General features: G+C 40.9%; 1 protein-coding gene across 13 annotated transcripts in view; it reads left to right on the top strand.

Moving 5' to 3' along the window:
• The window catches only part of KIAA1217 (KIAA1217 ortholog), a 499,018-nt gene that overhangs the window by 222,426 nt on the left and 254,684 nt on the right, over positions 1-21,908 (top strand). The gene's annotated exons all lie outside the window — the stretch shown is intronic.

Genomic DNA, 21,908 nt, shown 5'->3' with positions numbered 1-21,908 from the left:
TTAATTTCTGAGAGACTGTCAGGTAGAAGATGGATGAGAGTTACTCTGCGAGGCCGGAAACTTAGAACTCGGACCATTGTGTGCAGACCAGGGAGAGGCACCGTTTGGAGTGAGATAAGCAGGAATTTTGAAGTTACACAGACCCGGTTTTGAATTTACTCATGAGCTGTGTGGCTTAGAGAAAGCTATTTAATCCCACTGACCTTCATCTATGAAGTGTCCAAAAATAATACAGAGCTTGCAGAGTTGTGTGGATAAGGGATAATCTATCCAAAGCATCTGGCAAGTGGCAGGCACAATGTGGGCACTAGGCAAGTGGCAAGTCCCTTGTATTGAGTCTTGTTTGTCTATTCAGTGAATATTTGGATGCCAACTCTGCTGTTCTGGGCATGATGTTAGTCACTGGGGAGACAGAAGGAATGAAAGAGACAGGTAACCTGATGTGTGCTGTCTAGTGGGGACTGCCAATAGAGAGATGGTTCAATAAAATAGCCTGTGATAAGTTCTGTGATAAAAGAAGATGCTGGTGACAGGCAAATACATAGAAATGCCTCTTAACCCACACTTGTGGGGTCAGAAAACTTTTCCATGAGGAAGAAATATCTACATGGATCCTTGAAAGATGAGTTAGACAGACAAGGAAGTAAGCAAGGACTGGGTTTCCAGGCACACAGAGGAACACATGCAAAGGCCTCAGGGGAGAAAACAGCATGGGGATCTTTAGTGGAAATCAACAAAGTTCATGGCACCTGAGCACAGGTGTAACAGGATGTGTCAGACTCCAGGGCATGGTTAGAAGGGAGTGGAGACAGGTTGAGCAGAATCAGGTGGCCATATCAGAGCCTAGAGTTTATGTTAAGGGAGACAGGTGTTAAACGTAGAGAGACATAACCAGACTTGCTTTTAGAAAAGCTGCTGTCTACAGGGTGGGGATGGGATGGAAATAGGGGTTGGGGAGGTAGTGGTAAGAGAGCCAGCAAGGAAAATTGGTAGAGGATTAATCTGTAGAGATTAAGAGAGCCTGATTTAGGGTAGAGGGAGGGACAAGGAGGATAAAGAGAAGCAGATTGGGTCAAGGTGTGTTCAGGATTCCCAGTCCTGGAACCAAACGGAACTTGGTGAATGGAGGAGGGGAAAGAAAGAGAAAGGGAAAGCGATTCTTCAGTTTCTAGCAAAGATATCAGGGTAGATGATATCTTTCACAAAATGAGGGAGCAGCTTAAGAGGTGGAGATAGATAAAGAGTTTGGAGTTGGCTGCTGTGCTTGGGGTTATATAGGACACTCGACTGTCATTAGGCAGTTGAACAACATAGGTTAAGGTCTAGGAGAGAGAAGTAAGCTAGAGGGAGTGATTTGAGACTCACATGCATGTGGATTATTTGAAACCAAAGAGTAGATGAGATGACCAAGAGGAGTAGGCAGAACAAGAAGTTGGGGGCATAGGACAACCTTGTACACAGTGGTGCAGGACTGGAACATTGAGTTCATTCTTAGACACCTCTTTGCATTTTACCAGGTTTGATTAGTTATATCCATCAGCAACTGGAGTAAACAGAAAGGTTACAGATAATTGTCTACATTTTTCCACTGGGTAATAGCAAAACAAAACTATTTTAACACAGCACATTCTGACAAAACAAAACTATTTTAACACAGCACATTCTGACAAGTTTAGGAAAGAGGCGAGAAGGACTTTAGAGAGACAAAGTATTCTGAGAAAGTGAGGCATTCATGAGATAAGTTATTGACACAGATCAAGACCCAACAAGACCCTTACAATTTGACCCAACAAGACCCTTACAATTAAATGATATTCTTTAAAGGATTAAAAAATGTCTTGACTGGGTGCAGTGGCTCATGCCTGTAATCCCAGCACTTGGGGAGGCTGAGGTGGGCGGATCACCTGAGGTCAGGAGTTTGAGATCAGCCTGGGCAACACAGTGAAACCCCATCTCTACTAAAAATACAAAATTAGCTGAGCATGGTGGCACTTGCCTGTAATCCCAGCTACTTGGGAGGCTGATGCAGGAGAATCGCTTGAACCTGGGAGGCGGAGGATGCAGTGAGCCGAGATCGTGCCACTTCACTCCAGCCTGGGCAACGAGTAAATCTCTGTCTCACCAAAAAAAAAAAAAAAAAAGAAAAAAAAGAAAAAGAAATTTCTCTCTCAGGATGTCCAATTTGAGCCCTTCTAGACATACATCACTTGTACCTTTTACTTTGCAAGTAAAATTAAATAGAGTTCTATTCCACAGGTAAATGTAGTTGTTTTTAAGTGTGTAACTCAGGGGTGTCCAATATTTTGGCTTCCTTGGGCCACATTGGAAGAAGAATTGTCTTGGTCCACACATAAAATACACCGGCACTAAGGATAGTTAATGAGCTAAAAAAAATAAAAAATAAATCACAAAACAACTCTTTTGTTTTTTTTCTTGACATGGATTCTCACTCTGTTGCCCAAGCTAGAGTGCAGTGGTGCTATCTCGGCTCCTGTAACCTCCGCCTCCCAGGTTCAAGTGATTCTCCTGCCTCAGCCTCCCAAGTAGCTGGGATTACAGATGCACGCCACCATGCCCGGCTAGTTTTTGTATTTTTTTAGCAGAGAATGGATTTCGCCATGTTGTCCAGACTGGTCTTGAACTCTTGACCTCAGGTAGTCCACCCACCTCGGCCTCCCAAAGTGCTGGGATTATAGGTGTGAGCCACTGCGCCTGGCCAAAAATCTCATAATGTTTTAAGAAAACTTACAAATTTGTGTTGGGCTACATTCAAAGCTTTCCTGGGCCACATGTTGCCTGTGGGCTGCAGGTTGGACAAACTTGGAACTGTTCTCTGGAATCTCTTCCATTCTCTTGAATGGAAGAGATTGTAATTTAAACCTCTGAAATTCTGTAAGTTAGCAGAAAGCATGTAGCAATCAAAATTAACATTTGGGATGCTTGGTATTTGTGTTCAACTGTCGGTCTTGTTAGGATTTCCTGTATGGTAGCAGTGGGGATAGATTCTCTGCATTAGAAAGAGGACTTCTCTTTTTCTTATTGATGTATGGGAGTTCTTTGCTTATGCAATCTCACCGGGCGCGGTGGCTCACGCCTGTAATCCCAACACTTTGGGAGGTCGAGGCAGGTGGATCACCCGAGTTTAGGAATTCAAGACCAGCCTGGCCAACATGGTGAAACCCCATCTCTATTAAAAATACAAAAATTAGCCAGGCGTGGTGGCAGGCACCCATAATCCCAGCTACCTTAGGAGACTGAGGCAGGAGAAAAAAAAAAAAAGAGAAAGAAAGAAGAAAGAAAGAAAAGAAAGAAAAGAAGGAAGGGAGGGAGGGAGGGAGGAAGGAAGGAAGGAAGGAAGGAAGGAAGGAAAGAAGGAAGGAAGGAAGGAAGGAAGGAAGGAAGGAAGGAAGGAAGGAAGGAAGGAAGGAAGGAAGACTTCTTAGCATTCACTGGTGTCTAGTTGAACCAAATTTTTAAAAGTCTGTGCCACAGTCCCTGGATCAAGAACAGCCACACAAAATGATCTAAAATGCACATTGGGAAACCTTACTCTCATCTTATTTTGAAAAACTTGCTCTCATCTTATTATCTCTAAATTACATTTCTATTTGAGACACTTTATTTAAACTAGTATCTGCAGAGGAAATTGGCACAGAGTTAATGATCTAGATCTCACAGAAAGCTAAGAATATAAAATGAGTGCTGTATCCCGCACACATTTTAATTTGTTAGCAAGGTGACTCAGGCTAGAAGGGCCTGCCAGTATCCTGAGCCAAAGTCCCCAACTGTGCCTCAAGTTACAAGTTAATGGCATCATAGCATAAAGGGATTTCAAATCTTGCTAATTTATAGTGAGTGCTTTGATTATGCAATTAGAGATTAATAAGCAGGTTCAAGATGAAGTGGTGCTACGTACCTCATTTGTGCTTGAGTTTCTGTTCATTAAAAGGAACATGCAAACTCTTTCTTGAGCTGTGGACATCTTCAGCCTTCCTCCCACAGAAACACAAGTTGTTTCAGCAGCTGCTTGGCCTTCTCCAAGAAATCTGTGCTGACTTGGTCATTTTATACCATAGATGAAAGCAATTCCTACATTATGTCTGTTTGGGCAGAATACTGAAATTTCAAGGGTAATTGTCCTAAATCCCAAGATTCATTTTTGTTAGGGTACACATCGTTGGGTTTTGGGAAGTGGCATCAACGCAAGATTTTAACATTTTATTTATTCTGCATTAAAAAGTTGGAAAAGTATGAAAAATAGCCCTTCATTGTTCCATTCCCAAGAAGCAATCCCTGTTACCATTTTTGTTTATAATGTTCAGTATTTTATGCATAGATATTTTTAGACAAAAATAGGATCTTTTGGAACACTCTGATCTTTTAAATTTGTCAACATTTCCTGAGCTTGTTCTCAAGTCGTCGAGTAATATAAATTTTTAATTTCTTTCACATCCTCTAAAAACTGAAAATTCATCCCACTTCAACTGTCCAATCCCTGTGCAGCTGTTAGGCAAACTCCAAATTGAGAGGCTGTCTTCAAGCAGTAAATGGATTGTTACCTTGCCATAACACCTTTGGGAGTAACTGTAATTCTCTGTCTATCTCACTTATACCAGAGATATCAATTTAAATATGAGATGGACAAGCAGAATCTATTATTTATCTCATTAGGTTATAGGAAGTCCCAGTTGGATATTCAGCACGTCATAACTGACACCATCTCCATGAGGAAGCATTAACTAAGCATATAATTTACAAAGGATCCCATGATCAACAGAAAAACTACACTCTCCCCACCTTCAAGAATTTACCACTGCAGGTGAATGAAGTGGTTTTTTACCCTCTCAAATACACAGTCTGGCACATCAGGAGTCAAAATTGCTCTTCGCTCCATCACGCATAGATGGTGGTCAGCTAATGTAAAATCACAGACACTAGCTCAACCCATGAGGTATGTTCTAGAAAACCAGGATTGAACCAAAGCACAGTGGTTTTTGAGTCTACTAATTCCAACAGCCAGATGCCCCTTGCAGAATGAGTTGGATGTTACCACTAGCATCCTCTACAATGTTATGCTAGAGAGAAATTTACTTCCTTTGGCCACCCACTTCCTTGTTTTTAAATAAAAAATGAAATAAAGTTGCTAACTGTGAAGACTGAGTAATTTGAATCTGCTGTTGGTGTACTCAGATTACTTTTTTTTTTTTTTTTTTTTTGAGACAGAGTCTTGCTCTGTCAGCCCCAGGCTGGAGGCAGTGGCTAGATCTCGCTCACTGCAAGCTCCACCCACCTCCCAGGCTCATGCCGCTCTCCCCAGTTCCCAGCTTCCTAGCTGGGACTACAGGCACCCGCCACCATGCCCAGCTAATTTTTTGTATTTTTAGTATAGACGGGGTTTCACCGTGTTAGCCAGGATGGTCTGGATTTCCTGACCTCGTGTTTCTGTTTGTTTGTTTGTTTGTTTGTTTTGAGACAGAGTCTCACTCTGTTGCTCAGGCTGGAGTGCAGTGGCCCAATCTCAGCTCATTGCAACCTCCGCCTCCCAGGCTCAAGCGATTCTTATGCCTCAGCCTCCCCAGTAGCTGGGATTACAGTCACAGGCCATCACGCCCAGCTAATTTTTGTATATATAGTAGAGACAGGGTTTGCCAGGCTGGTCTCGAACTCCCGCCTCAGGTGATCCGCACACCTTGGCCTCCCAAAGTGCTGGGATTATAGGCATGAGCCACCACACCTGGCTCAGATTACTTTTTACTCAGATTAATGGGGATGATTGAGGATGAAACAGTGCAGGGATTCTCCACTCTTTTGCTTTCTTCTTTGCGTTTCTAGTATCTGTTTTTTTTTGTTGGTGGTGGTGGTTTTTTGTTTTTTGTTTTTAAAAAAAAAGATTTACAGAGTCTGTTGTGTTCTTTGCATAACCCAAGAGTCCAGTAGCATCCTTGACTTCAAAGTCTGTTAGCATTGATGGCATCTGACTCAGTCATAACTGTCTGTAATACATCATTATAAAATCTATAATATTGCTCAAGTGAAGATATTATCATGTAACTGGGAGATATTACTAATTATTGAGTATGTGGAAAACTTTTCCTAGAAAATGAAGTGTTTGTGAAAGGAACTGTGGAATTTTCACAGAAGAGTCTATGAGAAAGTTATTATAAACCAAAGGGTTATGAATTCTGCATATGAAATATAAATAGCTATTAAATATTTATTTTATTTCTATTAAAAAGTGTAATGAAATTAGAGCTTCTCATTAGGAATCTGGGATTTATATGGAAACTTATAAAACTAAAAGGTAATAAATTCAAAATGGAAAACCATTTACCAATTAACTCGAGTTCAAACTTTTTACTTCTTTTTGCAGTAACGGGAGAAAAATACATCCTAAATATGTTAATACAGTAAAAAAAAAAAACATTGCTAGTGAACAGAAAAAATAAAGTCATTAAAGGGTACAAGTTCATCTGATAGTTGCAACTAAGACGTTCTAAGGGGGTTCTCTAAGTTTAATGTTTGATTTTCTTAAAAACTGATTTGGAAATTCATGTTGCGTGGGCCTCAGTGAAGGCTCCTCTTGTTGAAGAAATAACTCTCTGAAATAAAACTAACATATAGGCCCTCTGTCTTTTTTAATGGGATGGCGTGCTTGGGCCCATGAGGATAGGTTTGGTAGAGGTTGATGTTCTTCCTTTATCCTTAATCATTGATGCTTCTCTAGAAAAGAAATGCTGATGTCTTTTAGGTGGAACCATAGGATATTGGTGATTACATATGTCAAAAACAGTCAAATATCTGCAGTTTCATGTCACTCATGCTAATGAATTCTAAATAGGATGAAGACCTTGACTCACCAGATTTGGTAAGAAATAGGGATCCATATTTTAAGGACAAAAGGCTAGAAGCCTGTTTGCAAAACTGTAGCAAACATTTTTGCTTTTCTAAGATTTCTGAAATAATCTGGAGTACACACAGGTGAATAATGTAAGTGAAGGAAAGTGAAAGGGTGCTATAAGGTAAAATGAAAAGATGCTGAATTTCAGCACTAATTTGAATATGCCTAGATTCTAGATTGAAAATGACCTTTTCCTCACAGGTAAATAAAATGTTTCTGTAAAAGAATAAACCTAATTATACTTCTTCAACTTAAGATGGACATTTCTCTACCTAAGAATATAAAATTATCAAATACTCTAGAGAAAGTTGGGTTTATATTCAAATAGCACAATATCAACACATGTGAAGGTCAGTATTCCACAGATGGGGATGTTAATAGCTAATTTCAAATCGGTGTGTTTTGTTTATTAAAGCTAGACTGCTGATAGGCAATATTTGGTAGAAAATAATGTAATTTTTTAAAACTTTGATATGTATTTAAAATTAATTTTTTATTTTAGAACAATTTGAGATTTACAGAAAAACCATGAAGACAGCACAGAGCTCCCACATACAATGTATGTAGTTTATCCTAGTATTAGCATCTTACATCTGTATGGTACATTTGTTATGATTAATGAACTAATATCAACACATTGTTATTATCTGAAGTTCATATTCATTTTTTTTTTTGCCATAGTTTTTACCTATCTGTAATGTAAGTAATCATTCTATTTCAGTATACATGAATAACAAGATCAGAATTGTTAACCCATGACCTGTGGGAAAGAACTTTATCAATTAGGGTACAGTGTATTTGGGCAGTTTCTTTCGTCTTTTGTCTAATAGACATCGTTTGTTTCCACCATTAATTAGGTCAGCATCTTCTCCCCACCTCCTTTCCACATACGTTCACCCTCAGTGAGACTGTGTCATACATTTGTGATACAGTTAGATTGCTTGGTGAGATCTGTTCTTGGCTATGACAGCTTCTCAGACTCTCCTTGTTTTTAATGACTTTGACAATTTAGGGGAGTACAATTTAGGGAGGTCTTTTGTAGAATCTCCCTCAATGGAGACTTGTCTGATGATTTTATTATGAGTAGACTAGGGTTAATATGTTTTTGGGAGGAAGATCGCAGAAATAAAAAGCCATTCTCATTATATCATTATATCATATCAAGAGTACCAATAATCTGGCCAGGCATGGTGGCTCATGCCTATAATGCCAGTACTTTGGGAGGCTGAGGCAGGAGGATTTCTTGAGGCCAAGGGTTCAAGACCAGCCTGGGCAAGATAGTGAGACTTCACCTCTACAAAATTTAAAAAAAAAAAAAAATACTAATAATCAACACGATTTATTGCTATAAATATTAACTTTGATCACCAGGCTGAGGAGTCTTTGTCAGGTTTCTCCACTGTAAGTCACATACTCCCCCACCTCTTTTCTATGTTGTCCTCTTTGGAAGGAAGTCAGTACATGCTATTCACACTTGAGTGTGCTTTGTTCCCCCTCCTTCAGGGTGGAGAATCTGCATAAATTATTTGGAATTCTCTGCATGAGAAATTTGTGTTTATTTATCCCCCTGTGTTTATTTATTGAATCATTTGTTTATAAAAGTATAGACTCATGGATATTTATTTTCACTTTGGGTTTGAATCCAGTATTACTCGATTCATTTTGTTGCTGACATTGGTCCAACTTTGGCCACTGGGAGCTCTTTCAGTTGACCCCTGTGTTCCCTTGATATACCCTCTTCCCCTCTTCTTTGTGGTTTGTGGGTGCTTTGTTTTTTGTTGTTTTGTAGCTCTTCTTTATGGCACTAAAAGATACTCCAGGCTCATCTTCTGCATTTCCTGCCACAATCCTAGAATCAGACATCTCTCTAAGGAGTTCTAAACTAAGATGGGTTCTTTGCTACTAAAGTGTTGCTGCTGCTGCTTCTTTTTTTTTTTTTTTTTTTTTTTTTTTTTTTTTTTTTTTGAGATAGAGTTTCGCTCTTATTGCCCAGGCTGGAGTACAATGGCGCAATCATGGCTCACTGCAACCTCCGCCTTCTGGGTTCAAGCGATTCTCCTGCCTCAGCCTCCCAGGTAACTGGGATTACAGACATGTGCCACCATGCCTGGATAATTTTGTATTTTTAGTAGAGATGGGGTTTCTCCATGTTGGTCCGGCTGGCCTCGAACTCCCAACCTCAGGTGATCCACCCACCTTGGCCTCCCAAAGTGCTGGGATTACAGGCATGAGCCACTGTGACCAGTGTGAGGTGTTGCTTCTTTGAGGGTCTTTCACTGACAGAGCAAAGAAATATATGTGTGGATACTAAACAGTGCATAGACACATATCTATATTTTCTTCTTTCTTTTGCCTTTCCCAGAATGTCATATAATTAGAATTGTACAATATGTAGCCTTTTCAGACTGGCTTCTTCCACTTGGCAATATGCATTTAAGATTCATCCATGTCTTTTTGTTGCTTAAGAGCTTTTCATTGCTGCATAAGAAACTGACAAACTGGCTGGGATGGTGGCTTACACCTGTAAAGTAATCCCAGCACTTTGGGAGGCCAAGGCGAGCAGATCACTTGAGGTCAGGAGTTGAGGACCAGCTTGGTCAACATGGCAAAATCCCATGTCTACTAAAAATTTAAAAATGAGCCAGGAGTAGAGGTGTATGCCTGTAGTCCCAGCTACTCAGGAGGCCAAGCATGAGAATCGTTTGATTCAGGAGGTGGAGGTTGCAGTGAGCCAATATCATGCCACTGCACTTCAGCCTGAGCAACAGAGACTCCATCTCAAAAAAATAATTTAAACAAAGAAAAGAAACTGATGAACTGTCCTCTAAATTTGCTGTACCATTTTTGTATTTCCATCATCAATGAATGAGAATTTCTGTTGCTGTGCATCCTGGTCAGCATTTGATATTATCATTTTTTGGATTTTAGTCATTATAATAGTGTGTAGTAGTATCACATTGTTGTTTTAATTTGCAGTTCCCTAATAACAAATGATATTGAGCATCTTTTCTTTTCTTTTTTCTTTTCCTTTTTTTTTTTTTTTTTTTTTTTGAGACAGAGTCTCACTCTGTCACCCAAGCTGGAGTGCAGTGGCACGATCTCAGCTCACTGCAGCCTCCACCTCCCGGATTCAAGCAATTCTCCTGCCTCAGCCTCCCGAGTAGCAGGAACTACAGGCACATACAACCACACCTGGCTAACTTTTGTATTTTCAATAGAGACAGGGTTTCAGCATGTTGGCCAGGCTGGTCTCAATCTCCTGACTTCAAGATCCACCCACCTTGGCCTCCCAAAAAGTGCTGGGATTATAGGTGTGAGGTACCGTACCCAGCTGAGCATCTTTTCTTTTTTAAAAGACATTTTAATTTTAGATTCAGGGGGTACATGTGCAGATTTGCTGCAAGGGTATATTGTGTGATGCTGAGGTTTGGGCTTCTATGAAACCTGTCACCCAGATAGTGAACACAGCACTCAATAGGAAGTTTTTCAGTCTTTGTTCGTCTCCCTCCCACTCTTCCCGTTTTGGAGTCCCCAGTGTCTGTTGTTTCCATAGTTATGTCCATGTGTTTATTAGCTCCTACTTATAAGTAAGAACATAAGATATTTGGTTTTATTTCTGTGTTAATTCACTTAGGATAATGGCCTCCAGCTGCATCCATGTTGCTGCAAAGGACACGATTTTGGTTTTATAAAAATGACTGCATAGTATTCCATGGTGTGTATGTACCACATTTTCTCTATCTAGTGCACCACCGATGGGCCCCTGGGTTGATTCCATGTCTTTGCTGAGTTCTGTGTCTTTGTGAATAGTGTTGCAATAAACATAAAAGTGCAGGCATCTTTTTGGTAGAATGATTTATTTTCCTCTGGGTATATACCCAATAATGAGATTGCTGGGTCAAATGGTAATCCCATTTTTAGTTCTTTGTGAAATCTCCAAACCGCTTTCCACAGGGACTGAACTAATTTACAAACCCACCAACAGTTTATGAACTGTTCCCTTTTTTCTACAACTTCGCCAACTTGTTACCTTTTGGCTTTTTAGTAATAACCATTCTGACTGGTGTGAGATGGTTTCTCGTTGTGGTTTTGATTTGCATTTAATGATCAGTGATGATTAGCTTTTTTTCATATGCTTGTCGATCCTATGTATGTCTTCTTTTGAGAAGTGTCTGTTCATGTCTTTTGCTTACTTTTTAATGGGGTGGTTTTATTCTTGTTGAATTGTTTAAGTTTCTTTTAGATACTGGATATTAGTTCTTGTCAGAGGCATAGTTTGTAAGTATTTTCTCTTGTTCTGTAGGTTGTTTAGCCTGTTGATAGTTTCTTTTGCTGTGCAGAAGCTCTTCAGTTAATTAGGTTCTACTTGTCAATTTTTGTCTTTGTTGCAGTTGCTTTTGAAGACTTAATCATAAACTCTTTGCCTAGGCCAATGTCCAGAGGGGTATTTCCTTGGTTTTCTGCTAGGATTTTTATCGTGTGAGGTCTTACATTTAAGTCTTTAATCCATCCTGAGGTAAGTTTTGTATATGGTGATAGGTAGAGGTCCAGTTTCATTCATCTGCATATGGCTAGCCAGTTTCCCCAGCAGGGAGTCCTTTCCCCATGGCTTATTCTTGTAGACTTCGTTGAAGATCAGTTGGTTGTAGCCGTGCAGCTTTATTTGTAGGTTTATTTCTTATTCTGTTGGTCTAGGTGTCTATTTTTGTACCAGCACCATGCTATTTTGGTTACTGTAGCCTTGTACAGTTTGAAATCAGGTTAATATGTTTGTTCTTTTTGTTTAAGGTTACTTTGGCTATTCATGCTCTTTTGTGGTTCCAGAATTTTAGAATAGTTTTTTTCTAATTCTATGAAAACATGACATTCACAATTTGATAGGAATAGTGTTGAATCTGTAGATTGCTTTGGGCAGTATGGACATTTTAATAATATTTATTCTTCCAATCCATTAGCATGGAATGTTTTTCCATTTGCTTGTGTTGTCTATGATTTCTTTCAGCAGTGTTTTATAGTTCTCTTTACAGAGATCTTTCGCCTCCTTGGTTGGATATATTAATATTTCTGGGTATTTTATTATTGTGTGTGTGTGGCTATTGAAATGAAATTGCATTCTTCATTTGGCTCTCAGCTTGAATGCTGTTGGTAGATAGAAATGCTACTGATTTTTGTATGTTGATTTCATATCCTGAAACCTTACTGAAGTTGTTTATCAGGTCTAGGAGCCTTTTGGCAAAGTTTAGGTTTTTCTAGGTATAGAATTGCGTATCTTTTCATATGCTTATATGCATCTGTTTGTGTTCTTTGGTGAGATGGTTGTTCAGATCCTTTGCCCATTTTTTTAATTGTTTTTTTTTTCAAATTGAATTTTGAGAGTTCTTTGTATAACTTTACTTGTTTTTCACAACCAAAATATTCTAAGTATTGTGAGAGACCTTAAATGTGATCATCAACTTCTTAACTTCATAGATTTTAAAAGTTAATTCAGAATAAAATTTACCCTTCCTCATTAACACACTTAATAATGCTTAGTTTCAACAAATTATATATATACATACACATACACCCATATATATATATACACACACACGCACACATACATACACACAATCACTCCTTAAATGTGCAAGAGCAGGACTTCATTTTGAGAAATTTCAATGCAGGAAGGAAAATTCAGTGGGAGGTACTATTATAGATTTAATTTGAGGGGAAATGAGGCAGAAAGTTTCAAGGACATTATGCCCTTAATATTCTCTTCATCCTTTGCTGATTCTGGCTTTAAAAGACTTCAGAAGTCTTCCAAAGACATTTATGTGTTTTCTGAAGGAATGGTAAAAATCCTAATTCTGGATAACTTTGTTTTACTCCAAAATCTTGGTGCTAAGATTCTGTCTGTAGTTTCTCACCATAGCATTCTGTCCCCTTCAGGTAGTCAAATATTTGACAAAGAAAGATACCCACACCCTCTCACCTTTCCTACCTGGTGCTAATTGTAAAGGCTACCTGATCAGCCCATTTATTTCACTTTCAGTCATGGGGGATTCTAATTATGTTTGATTTAACCAAATAATACAAAATTCCTCCGTTCTTGCTTATGGATTTGGACTTCAAAGCATCTTGTCTTTACCTCTCGGGAGCTGTTCTCACTTGTTTTTTGTTTTGTTTTGAGATGTAGTCTCACTCTGTTGCCCAGGATGGAGTGCAGTTGGTGTGATCTCGGCTCACTGCAACCTCCACCTCCTGGGTTGAAGCAATTCTCCTGCCTCAGCCTCCCAAGTAACTGGGATTACAGGCGTGTGCCACACGTCCAGCTAATTTTTTGTATTTCTAGTAGAGGCAGGGTTTCACCATGTTGGTCAGGCTGGTCTTGAACTCCTGACCTCAAGTGATCCACCTGTCTCGACCTCCCAAAGTGCTGGGGTTACAGGCGTGAGCCACTGTGCTTGGCCATCTCACTTGTTTTGAATCAGGATGCCTAGGTCAGTGAGAGCCTGTGTGAGTCAAAACCAGCCACGTTCATCTTTGAAAAAACTTAGGCCGACAAATCAAGTTTTTAATTACAGGAAATAATCACAAACTACTGGAGATGCAATTAAAGGCATTTTTCTCTGAGAGTAGCTTGTTTGTCTTTTATATTTTTCCCCAAAGCTCATTATAAAAAAATACTGTGTTCTTTCATAGTTATAGTCTCAACTCTGTCACTTCCTGCTGTGAGTATGGAAATGAATTTTGTTGAAATCAAAGAAATTAGTTAATAAGATTTTTTTTAGCCTGTTAGTAGAAGTCGCTTAACGTTTGTAAGGAATATTTGCTTTGCTTATAATTTAACTGAACGAGACGTCTGACCTCTGCTATCTATCAAATTCATTACCTCTTTTTGGCACCCATGAACTGTCTTAAATTGTACTAGTTGAGAACTGATGAAATAAAACCATAATTCAATTGATCATACTGTTTAGAATTCAAATGTATGAGACATATCTCACTTAATAACATGAGAGTATTTTGTTTTTCTTTTTAAAATGTTCACTCTGGCCTTTAGTAGCCACCAGGGAGACACATGAGTTTGGAAGGGCATCTCAGGTCAATCCTAAAAGCCTGCAGAAGAACTGAGCTGGCAGAATATAATCCTGCCAGTTGAAACGTAGCCAGCCTTTGAAATTATTTTCATCAGGAAAGTACTACAGGATTTTTTTTTAATGACATAGTAGGCGCTCTACTTAGAAGCCTACTGCCTAATTTTTTTTTCTAGTTACTCATTTGCCAAGATGACTTGTTTATTTGAAAGTTATCATGATGGAAGTTGGATTATATGTATTATGATTGCTTTTCTTCCTGTGTGTTGTTTTCATTTGAAAATGTCAAAGTATCTCACCAAGTATTTTCCTATTTTATAGACGAGTAAACTGAGTTATATGGTTTTGGTGAGTTTAAGCTTCCAGGGCTAGCTCTCCATTTAGCTTTCTCTTCTACTGTTTAGTGTAGTCCATACAAAGTTAGTTGCACCATAGAACATTTTATCTGAATCCTATTCTTGTTCACTGTGCTTTCAGCAAATACATGTTAGAGAGCACCCACATGCCAGGCAATAGAATTGCAAGTGTGGGCAGTTCCATTAACTTGCCCTCAAGCCTTAGTGGGAGAGATGGCACAGAATTGCTGTATAGGATGTGAATGCCCGCTCAAGGGACAAAGCATGCAGGGAGACCGGAGAAACAGTATGGGAACACTGGAGGGAACAAAAGGATAAGAGGCAATTGGGATCAGGGAAGGCTGAGGCTTAGTTTGCCAGACACAGAAGAGTCCCTTGGAAGCAAAGAGATCATGGTATGTCCTGTGCAGAGTTTAATGAGCACAGTGTGTGTAGGGGACCTGCTTGGACATGAGATAGCTGGGGCTGAATCAATGAAGTACCTGGTTAAGAAGTTTGGACTTAATCCTGTAGACACTGGGAAGCAACTAAAAGGTAATTAGGGAAGTGACATATCCAATTTGCACTTTCGACAAGTCCAATGAGAAGAGTTTGAGTTTCATCTTATGCAAAGCTGCTTCTAGATGCCCTGCAATTTACACAGCTGCCATATATTAATCCCCTACTGTGTACCTGGGCATGCCCATACATGTTTTCGTACACTTTTTACCCTTTTTTTCTCTACTGGCTCTTACCTGCCTCATACTATGCCAAGTTTATAAACATGTTTCAGTTTAGTATTATAAATAAAATAATAATATAAAACCATTAAGATGAATATATTGCCATTGCTGTTGCATTCAGCAACTAGGAGACCCTGAAAATTTGGGAAGAGCTGGTTCAGTGGAGGGCACAGGCACTGGGGTGGTGACTGATTGAGAGGTCAGAAAGGGGACATGGGAATATAGATGCTCCTGGAAGCTGGACAGTGCAAGGAAGGAGTTAACTAGTGAAGGTTGTGAGATGTGTGGGCCCTACAGAGGCCTGAGAGGAGAGACTCTGAAGGCATGGAAACAGTTGGTGGGTGGATTTGCTTTTCAGAGGGGAAAGAGGAGGAAAAGGTGGAGGAAGAGGGATGAAAATATTTTTTCCACTGCAAATGATGGAAGATTGGAGTTGGGGCTGAATTGTCTTCATGGAGGAGGAGGAGGAGGAGGAGGAGGAAGTTGGAGAAGGTTTACTGCTTGCCTTCGAATTTTCCACCAAAGATCTTCCACTGATAATGGGAGAAGAGGTTGATGAAGAAGGAGACTGGAAGAGAAGGGACAGTCTTGAGGGAGTTTCCATGTGGGAAGGAGAGGAGAATGTTGAGAAGGAGTGTCACTAGGGCCCTGGCAAGGGTAGGGACCACTGGTAGGTAGTCTCAGTAATGACCAACGACCCAGTGTGGGAACAGGAAAGGATGCTGGGACCCCCTGGGATTGAGATTGGGCTGTGTGGGGGTGGTAGGAGGGAAGGTAAGTGGTCAGAGGAGGTGAAGACTTTGAGAAAAGTATGGGCAAGTGCTAGATCATGGCACCCAGCCTCTTTGGGAGTAGGCTGAAAGAAGATACAGATGGTCAAAGATTCAGGGATTGTGGGAACCAACAGGTTGTGATCAAAAGCGAAGAGAATAGAATTGAAGATTTCAGACGTAGAGCAGCAGTTCTGAGCAATACTAAGCTCCAAGGGATGGCAGTTCGTGTGCAGATGCCAGGCAAGAATCCTGGGAGATAAGGAGGCCAAAAAACCTGGAAACCAAAGAAACTGGAGGCCAAAGAACCTGGAGGTGACAAGCCTTGTCCTAAGGACCCTGAAACCCTCAGGGTGGTGGCAGAAATTGGAGGGAAGAGAGAGCGGGAGTAGAACTCCCAAATCATCAATGAACAGTGAGCTCATTATCTGCATAAGAGCGAAGATTAATGGGAAATGTGCTCCCCAGAAGAAAGCTTCTTGCTTGCATGAAAAATATTAAGAGTGGCTGGGCGCGGTGGCTCAAGCCTGTAATCCCAGCACTTTGGGAGGCCGAGACGGGCGGATCACGAGGTCAGGCGATGGAGACCATCCTGGCTAACCGGGTGAAACCCCGTCTCTACTAAAAAATACAAAAAACTAGCCGGGCGAGGTGGCGGGCGCCTGTAGTCCCAGCTACTCCAGAGGCTGAGGCAGGAGAATGGCGTGAACCCGGGAGGCAGAGCTTGCAGTGAGCTGAGATCCGGCCACTGCACTCCAGCCTGGACCACAGAGCGAGACTCTACCTCAAAAAAAAAAAAAAAAAAAAAGAAGTAACTCTTAAAACATGATTTTAATCACAATTTCTCTCAATGGATTTTAGAGTTTTTGGAAAATCACAAGTGCCCCAAAGTAGAAATCGATTAGAATTGTGAAAGTATACTGAAAATTGTACCTGCAAATATTACCTGTCATTCATCTCTCAGGTGAGGTTGTATGAGTTTAAAAAAAAAGTTCTTTTTTGCCAACTTTCACCTTATCACAATAATGCAACAGGAAGAGAGTTTCAACAAAGCATAATATAAACAGATGTCTCTTTTTTTTTTTTTTTCCAGATGAAGTCACCCAGGATGGAGTGCAGTGACGTGATCTCAGCTCACTGCAACCTCCACCCCCAGATTCAAGTGATTCTCCTGCCTCAGCATCCCAAGTAGCTGGAGTTACAGGTGCCCACCACCAAGCCTGGCTGATTTTTGTAATTTTAGTAGAGGCAGGATTTCACCATGTTGGCTAGGCTGGTCTCGAACTCCTGACCTCAGGTGTTCCACCTGCCTCAGCCTCCCAAAGTGCTGGGATTACAGGTGTGAGCCACCGCGCCCAGCCATGATGGCTCTCTTAAGACCTTTTATTGTGTGTGGCGGGGAGTTGTTTAAAATAAATGCAGTGGGAATAGCAAATTGTGCCCTCTTTTCAAAGTTTGTTTTTTCTCCATCATCTATATTTGAATTGTTCTGTGTGAACAAGTTTTGGAATGCTTCCTCCTTGTTGACCACAATGGTTGTTGAGATAGACAGAGGTTGTTGGGATAGGAAGAGATCCCTGAGGTTGTCTTGTGGACAAGAAGACCCAAGGAAACTTTTCTTCCCATGTACGCATGGGCTATCCTAGAGCCCAGTCCCCTGTGGGATATGACCGACAGTTGTCTTAGAAAATTTCACTCAATTGGCTGGGCATGGTGGCTCATGCCTGTAATCCCAGCACTTTGAGAGGCTGAGGTGGGCGGATCACCTGAGGTCAGGAATTCGAGACCAGCCTGGTCAATGTGGTGAAACCCTGTCTCCACTAAAAATACAAAAAAGTAGCCAGGAGTGGTGGTGGGTGCCTGTAATCCCAGCTACTTGGGAGGCTGAAGCAGGAGAATTGCTTAAACCCAGGAGGTAGAGGTTGTAGTGAGTCAAGATCACACCATTGCACTCCAGCCTGGGCAACAAGAGTCACACTCCATCTCAGAAAAAGAAAACTTCACTCAGTCATTACTTCTACCTCCCACTCCTCTTTGGAGTGTGAGGACACTTGTAAGGCAGCCTGTGGGGACAGGTTGTGTCCTGTCCAGTAGTGGGCTTTCATCAGAAGTATGCTTTTGGTCACACTACACCATTTTTTTATACCACCATAGAATTGACAAACAGCATTCACCCATTTCATTTTGCTTTACTACTCCGATTTGGAGAAAAAAAAAATCTAAGGATTACATTTCTCTTGCAGATTTTTTAGATCAACAGCTATTATTTAAATACAGGGAATCCTGAAAGTCTAAGACTAAAAAATTCGGGTTCCTTTTATATATGTTAAATTCTCCCATATACACATGGGTCTATAAATAAAGCATAATAAATAGGTGGCCCCTACCCTTGCAGTTGCATGCAGAAACTAGACCCTGAAATAAAACGAAACAACATTGGAGGATTTTTGTTTAGTGGATTAAAAATTCAATAATACTTGAAAACTTTGTCCAGATCTTCAACAGAGATACTTGGATGAGTTTTCTGGCTTTTCTAATCAGGAAAGGCTTGTTGAAGAATTAAAGGAGATATAATTGAGGAAATAAAACACAATACAAATTTTTTCTGGATTATTATGAATAGAAAGGGACCCCCAAGGATTAAGTGGATGTAGTTTGCAGTTAAGGTTAAGTGGTCATGGCAGTTTACTGTGGACATTGTTTAACTGATGGAAAACTCCAAAACATCAACCCAGGAACTGAAGTAGACCAATGTGGACCAATCACTTAGAGCTCAGAATTAACCACTGTATTTCTCTAGTCCAAACACCCATTCCTCTTCCCTGGAACCTCAGGCTGGCCACACAAACTTTCTTGAACATTCTTATGACTCTGCCTCTACAGGAAAGCCATTTGCCTCACTCATCAAAAGTATTAGGGGTTTATTCTGCATAACCATGAACAGGTTAAAGAGAAGGATGGGGAGGTCATGAGGGTTCTTACATTCCATCTTGAGTCAAACATCTCCTGTTACCCTCTGAAAAGTGGCACAATTTGCCCCAGACTTTTTTTTGTTGCATATCTACTACGGAATTACATTTGTAGCTAATGTATTAACTCCAAAAATGGAGAAACCCATTGCTCTGCTGTTTTCATGGTAAGGAAAAACTGCTGAGTCATGACTGACATGGGCTGTTTCAAGAGTTCCCAGCCAGTGAAGATAAATGCTTAGGATACTGCAGCCTGAGTGGGAGGCATTGCGAAGTGTAACCGCTACTTGAAGTTCTTCAGTGTGAGTGGAGAGGGAATACTGACCGTGTCCTGGATTAGGAAAAAAAAGAAGAAAGGTGGCCTGAAAAATGATCTAAGTATATCTGGAAATATGCAGACATCTAATACTTTAGTTGTAGCACTCTGAACCAGAAGCCCAACTTCTACATGCTGCAAGCTGCACTTCAAAATGAACCCAAAATGCATGCTCAGGAAGTTGTTTTTTGTTTTTGTTTTGTTTCTGAGACAGAGTCTCCCTCTGTCACCCAGGCTGGAGCGCGGTGACATGATCTTGGCTCGCTGCAACCTCTGCCTCCCGGGTTTAAGCAGTTCTCTTGCCTCAGCCTCCCGAGTAGCTGGGATTATAGGCATGCACCAACACGCCTGGCTAATTTTTTGTTGTTGTTGTTTGGTTTTGTTTTTAGTAGAGACAGGATTTCACCACATGGGCCAGCCTGGTCTTGAACTCCTGACCTCAAGTGATCCGCCATCGTCGGCCTCCCAAAGTGCTGGGATTACAGGCGTGAGCCACCATGCCTGGCTGGGAAGTCTTTTTTAATGGCAATAACCAAATGAACTCTCTTGACCTTGCTGCCTCTGCAGGCACTGCCCCACCCCTGTCCCTTCCACTCTACAGGAAAGCACCTGGCACTTAGCATCTTTACACCCAGGAAACAACAGATATGCTCAGGGACTTTTCCTCTAGCTTGTAACCAGCGATGGCTGTTGGGCTTGGCAGCCATCAGGCTGAGAGTGGCTCAGCTTAAAAGCTTTCGTTGTTGATCTCTGCCCTGAGCATTCCCCTTTGGACTTGGAGTTCCAGGATGTCTTGTATCTGTGCTTCAGCATCTGAAGCCCCTTGTCTGTTCTTAAGGTAGACTTCATTATCAATGGTGTCTTAAATTAATAGCTTCTCTCTATTGGCTGTTCACCTGCCACAGCTGACAGGAAGGTTCTCAGTCCTGAGTGCCTGTTAATGAAGCTCACAGATGGAGTGCAGAAACCCTTTGCAAGATGTTTTGCCAGCTTGCTGGTGTCCTGGCATGAAGGTCTCCGACCGATGTCTTTGAAATAGTTCCTTTCCACATGGGGTGGACTGACCACCTTGGGGCTCCACCTTTGCCTGCTTGGTTCAGGCAGTTCGGTACCATTTCATGTACATTTCACTCTTTTCCCCTACTAGCTTCTCACAGTTTAAATTATTGATGTCATTGCCTACCCAGACATCTAATTCTTTTAACAGGCAGTGGTTTACAGTCTCCAGTTTCTTTATGATCATCAAGACAGGGATTGAACAACTGGCACCTTCCCTGTCTGTCCATCGAGGGGCATGTGTTTGATGTGTGTGAACGCTACTTTCATTAGGCAAGTTAATGGCAGTTACCTAAGTTCACACGGAGTTGGAAATAGACCACTGTGTATGCATTTAGTAAACACAAATGTCGTCAGTGGATCTGTTTCCTTAACAGAACATGGTTCTGCTGCACTGTGTACACTTCAACCAACTACTTCAGAGCAAGCTTTTTCCTTAGAAGAGTTTTCATTTAATTAGGATTTAGAAAGGAACATGGAAACTTTAAGATCTCCTTTTAGTTTTCCGCATACTTCAGAGACTTCTGATGTCTCCTACAGGGACAGGAAAGGAGTCAGGGGTCTGAAACTCTAAGATCTGAAAGGCAAGTGCAATTCGGACACTGTCCACATTGCCAGGGTGTCAGATCACACATACCCTGCTTGAAAATCTGGAAATTGGAGAATTTAAAATGACAATATTTTCTACTGTGGAACACCTTGCATTCTCCCACTCTGTAAGCTACTATTTTGGAGGCAGCCCCTCTCACTGCATTTCAAAACCAGATGCTTTTCTCTGGAAATACTAGAAATATATCTCTTCTGGGCTGACCTAAAACCGACATAGTATTGGGCATTGAAGTAAGGGGACATATGGTCAGTGAAACTAAGACCTCCTCTTCTGAGAATGAAAGATGACTGAGTACTTTGTGTTAGGTGGGATACTATTTGTTAACAGAGAACTTATATCTTAAGTCTCTTAAACTAATTATAGCATCTCTTAGTTATTTCCAGCATAATCCAGGACTGAGCATTCTAAGAACATCATCTTACAACTTTTAATTAATAGATCTGTCTTGCTCTAACCCTTAAAGAAATGCTGGTAACTGCTTGTCAGATGAGGAAAAGATGGGTCATTATTCAAGTAAGATCCAATATGGGAAACTCAGATATAAATAGTTCAGCATTTTCGTTTCTTATCAAAGATTTATGACTGTGTCTATTTGAGGATTTATTTCTTCTGGACTATTTCAGGAGCCTCTTCACTGGTCTTTCAGCCTCTATTTCCTTTCCTCCGCCCCTTTGTTTCTCCCACTGCTCTGAGGACAGTTGTAATAAAGCTCAGCTCCAGACTCCTTGACTCGTGTCCTGGGTGCTTCCCCAGCTGTTCTCAGGCCAATTTCTCAGGCCCCTGTTTCACCATTTTATCCACACCTCCAACAGGCATTCCCTCCCGGAGGAACTTCTCCCTCTTCACCTGAGGGTTAAGGGTCTTTTTGTTGACACTGGTCCCTCTACCAGGCATCCTGTCCCTTCTATACCTCCCTATTGCTACCAATCCTTCCTTCGCTAGGAATTCAACCTAAATGCCACCTTCTTCATCCCAGACGTGCTACCACTCCTGATCCAGGAGTAATTAATTCTTTGACCTGTTGTATCACTCTTAATGGCACATGGCTCTTCGGTTTGGTTTGGAAAAAAATGTATCTCCTTATGCAAATTGTAAGTTCTTTGAAGGCAGATTCCATGTTTAATTATTTTATTCC

Source organism: Papio anubis, chromosome 11 (genome assembly GCF_008728515.1).
Source record: "Papio anubis isolate 15944 chromosome 11, Panubis1.0, whole genome shotgun sequence".
Classification (NCBI taxonomy): Eukaryota; Metazoa; Chordata; class Mammalia; order Primates; family Cercopithecidae; genus Papio; species Papio anubis.
The sequence above is the reverse complement of the archived record's forward strand: the minus strand, read 5'-3'. Positions and strand labels throughout refer to the sequence as shown.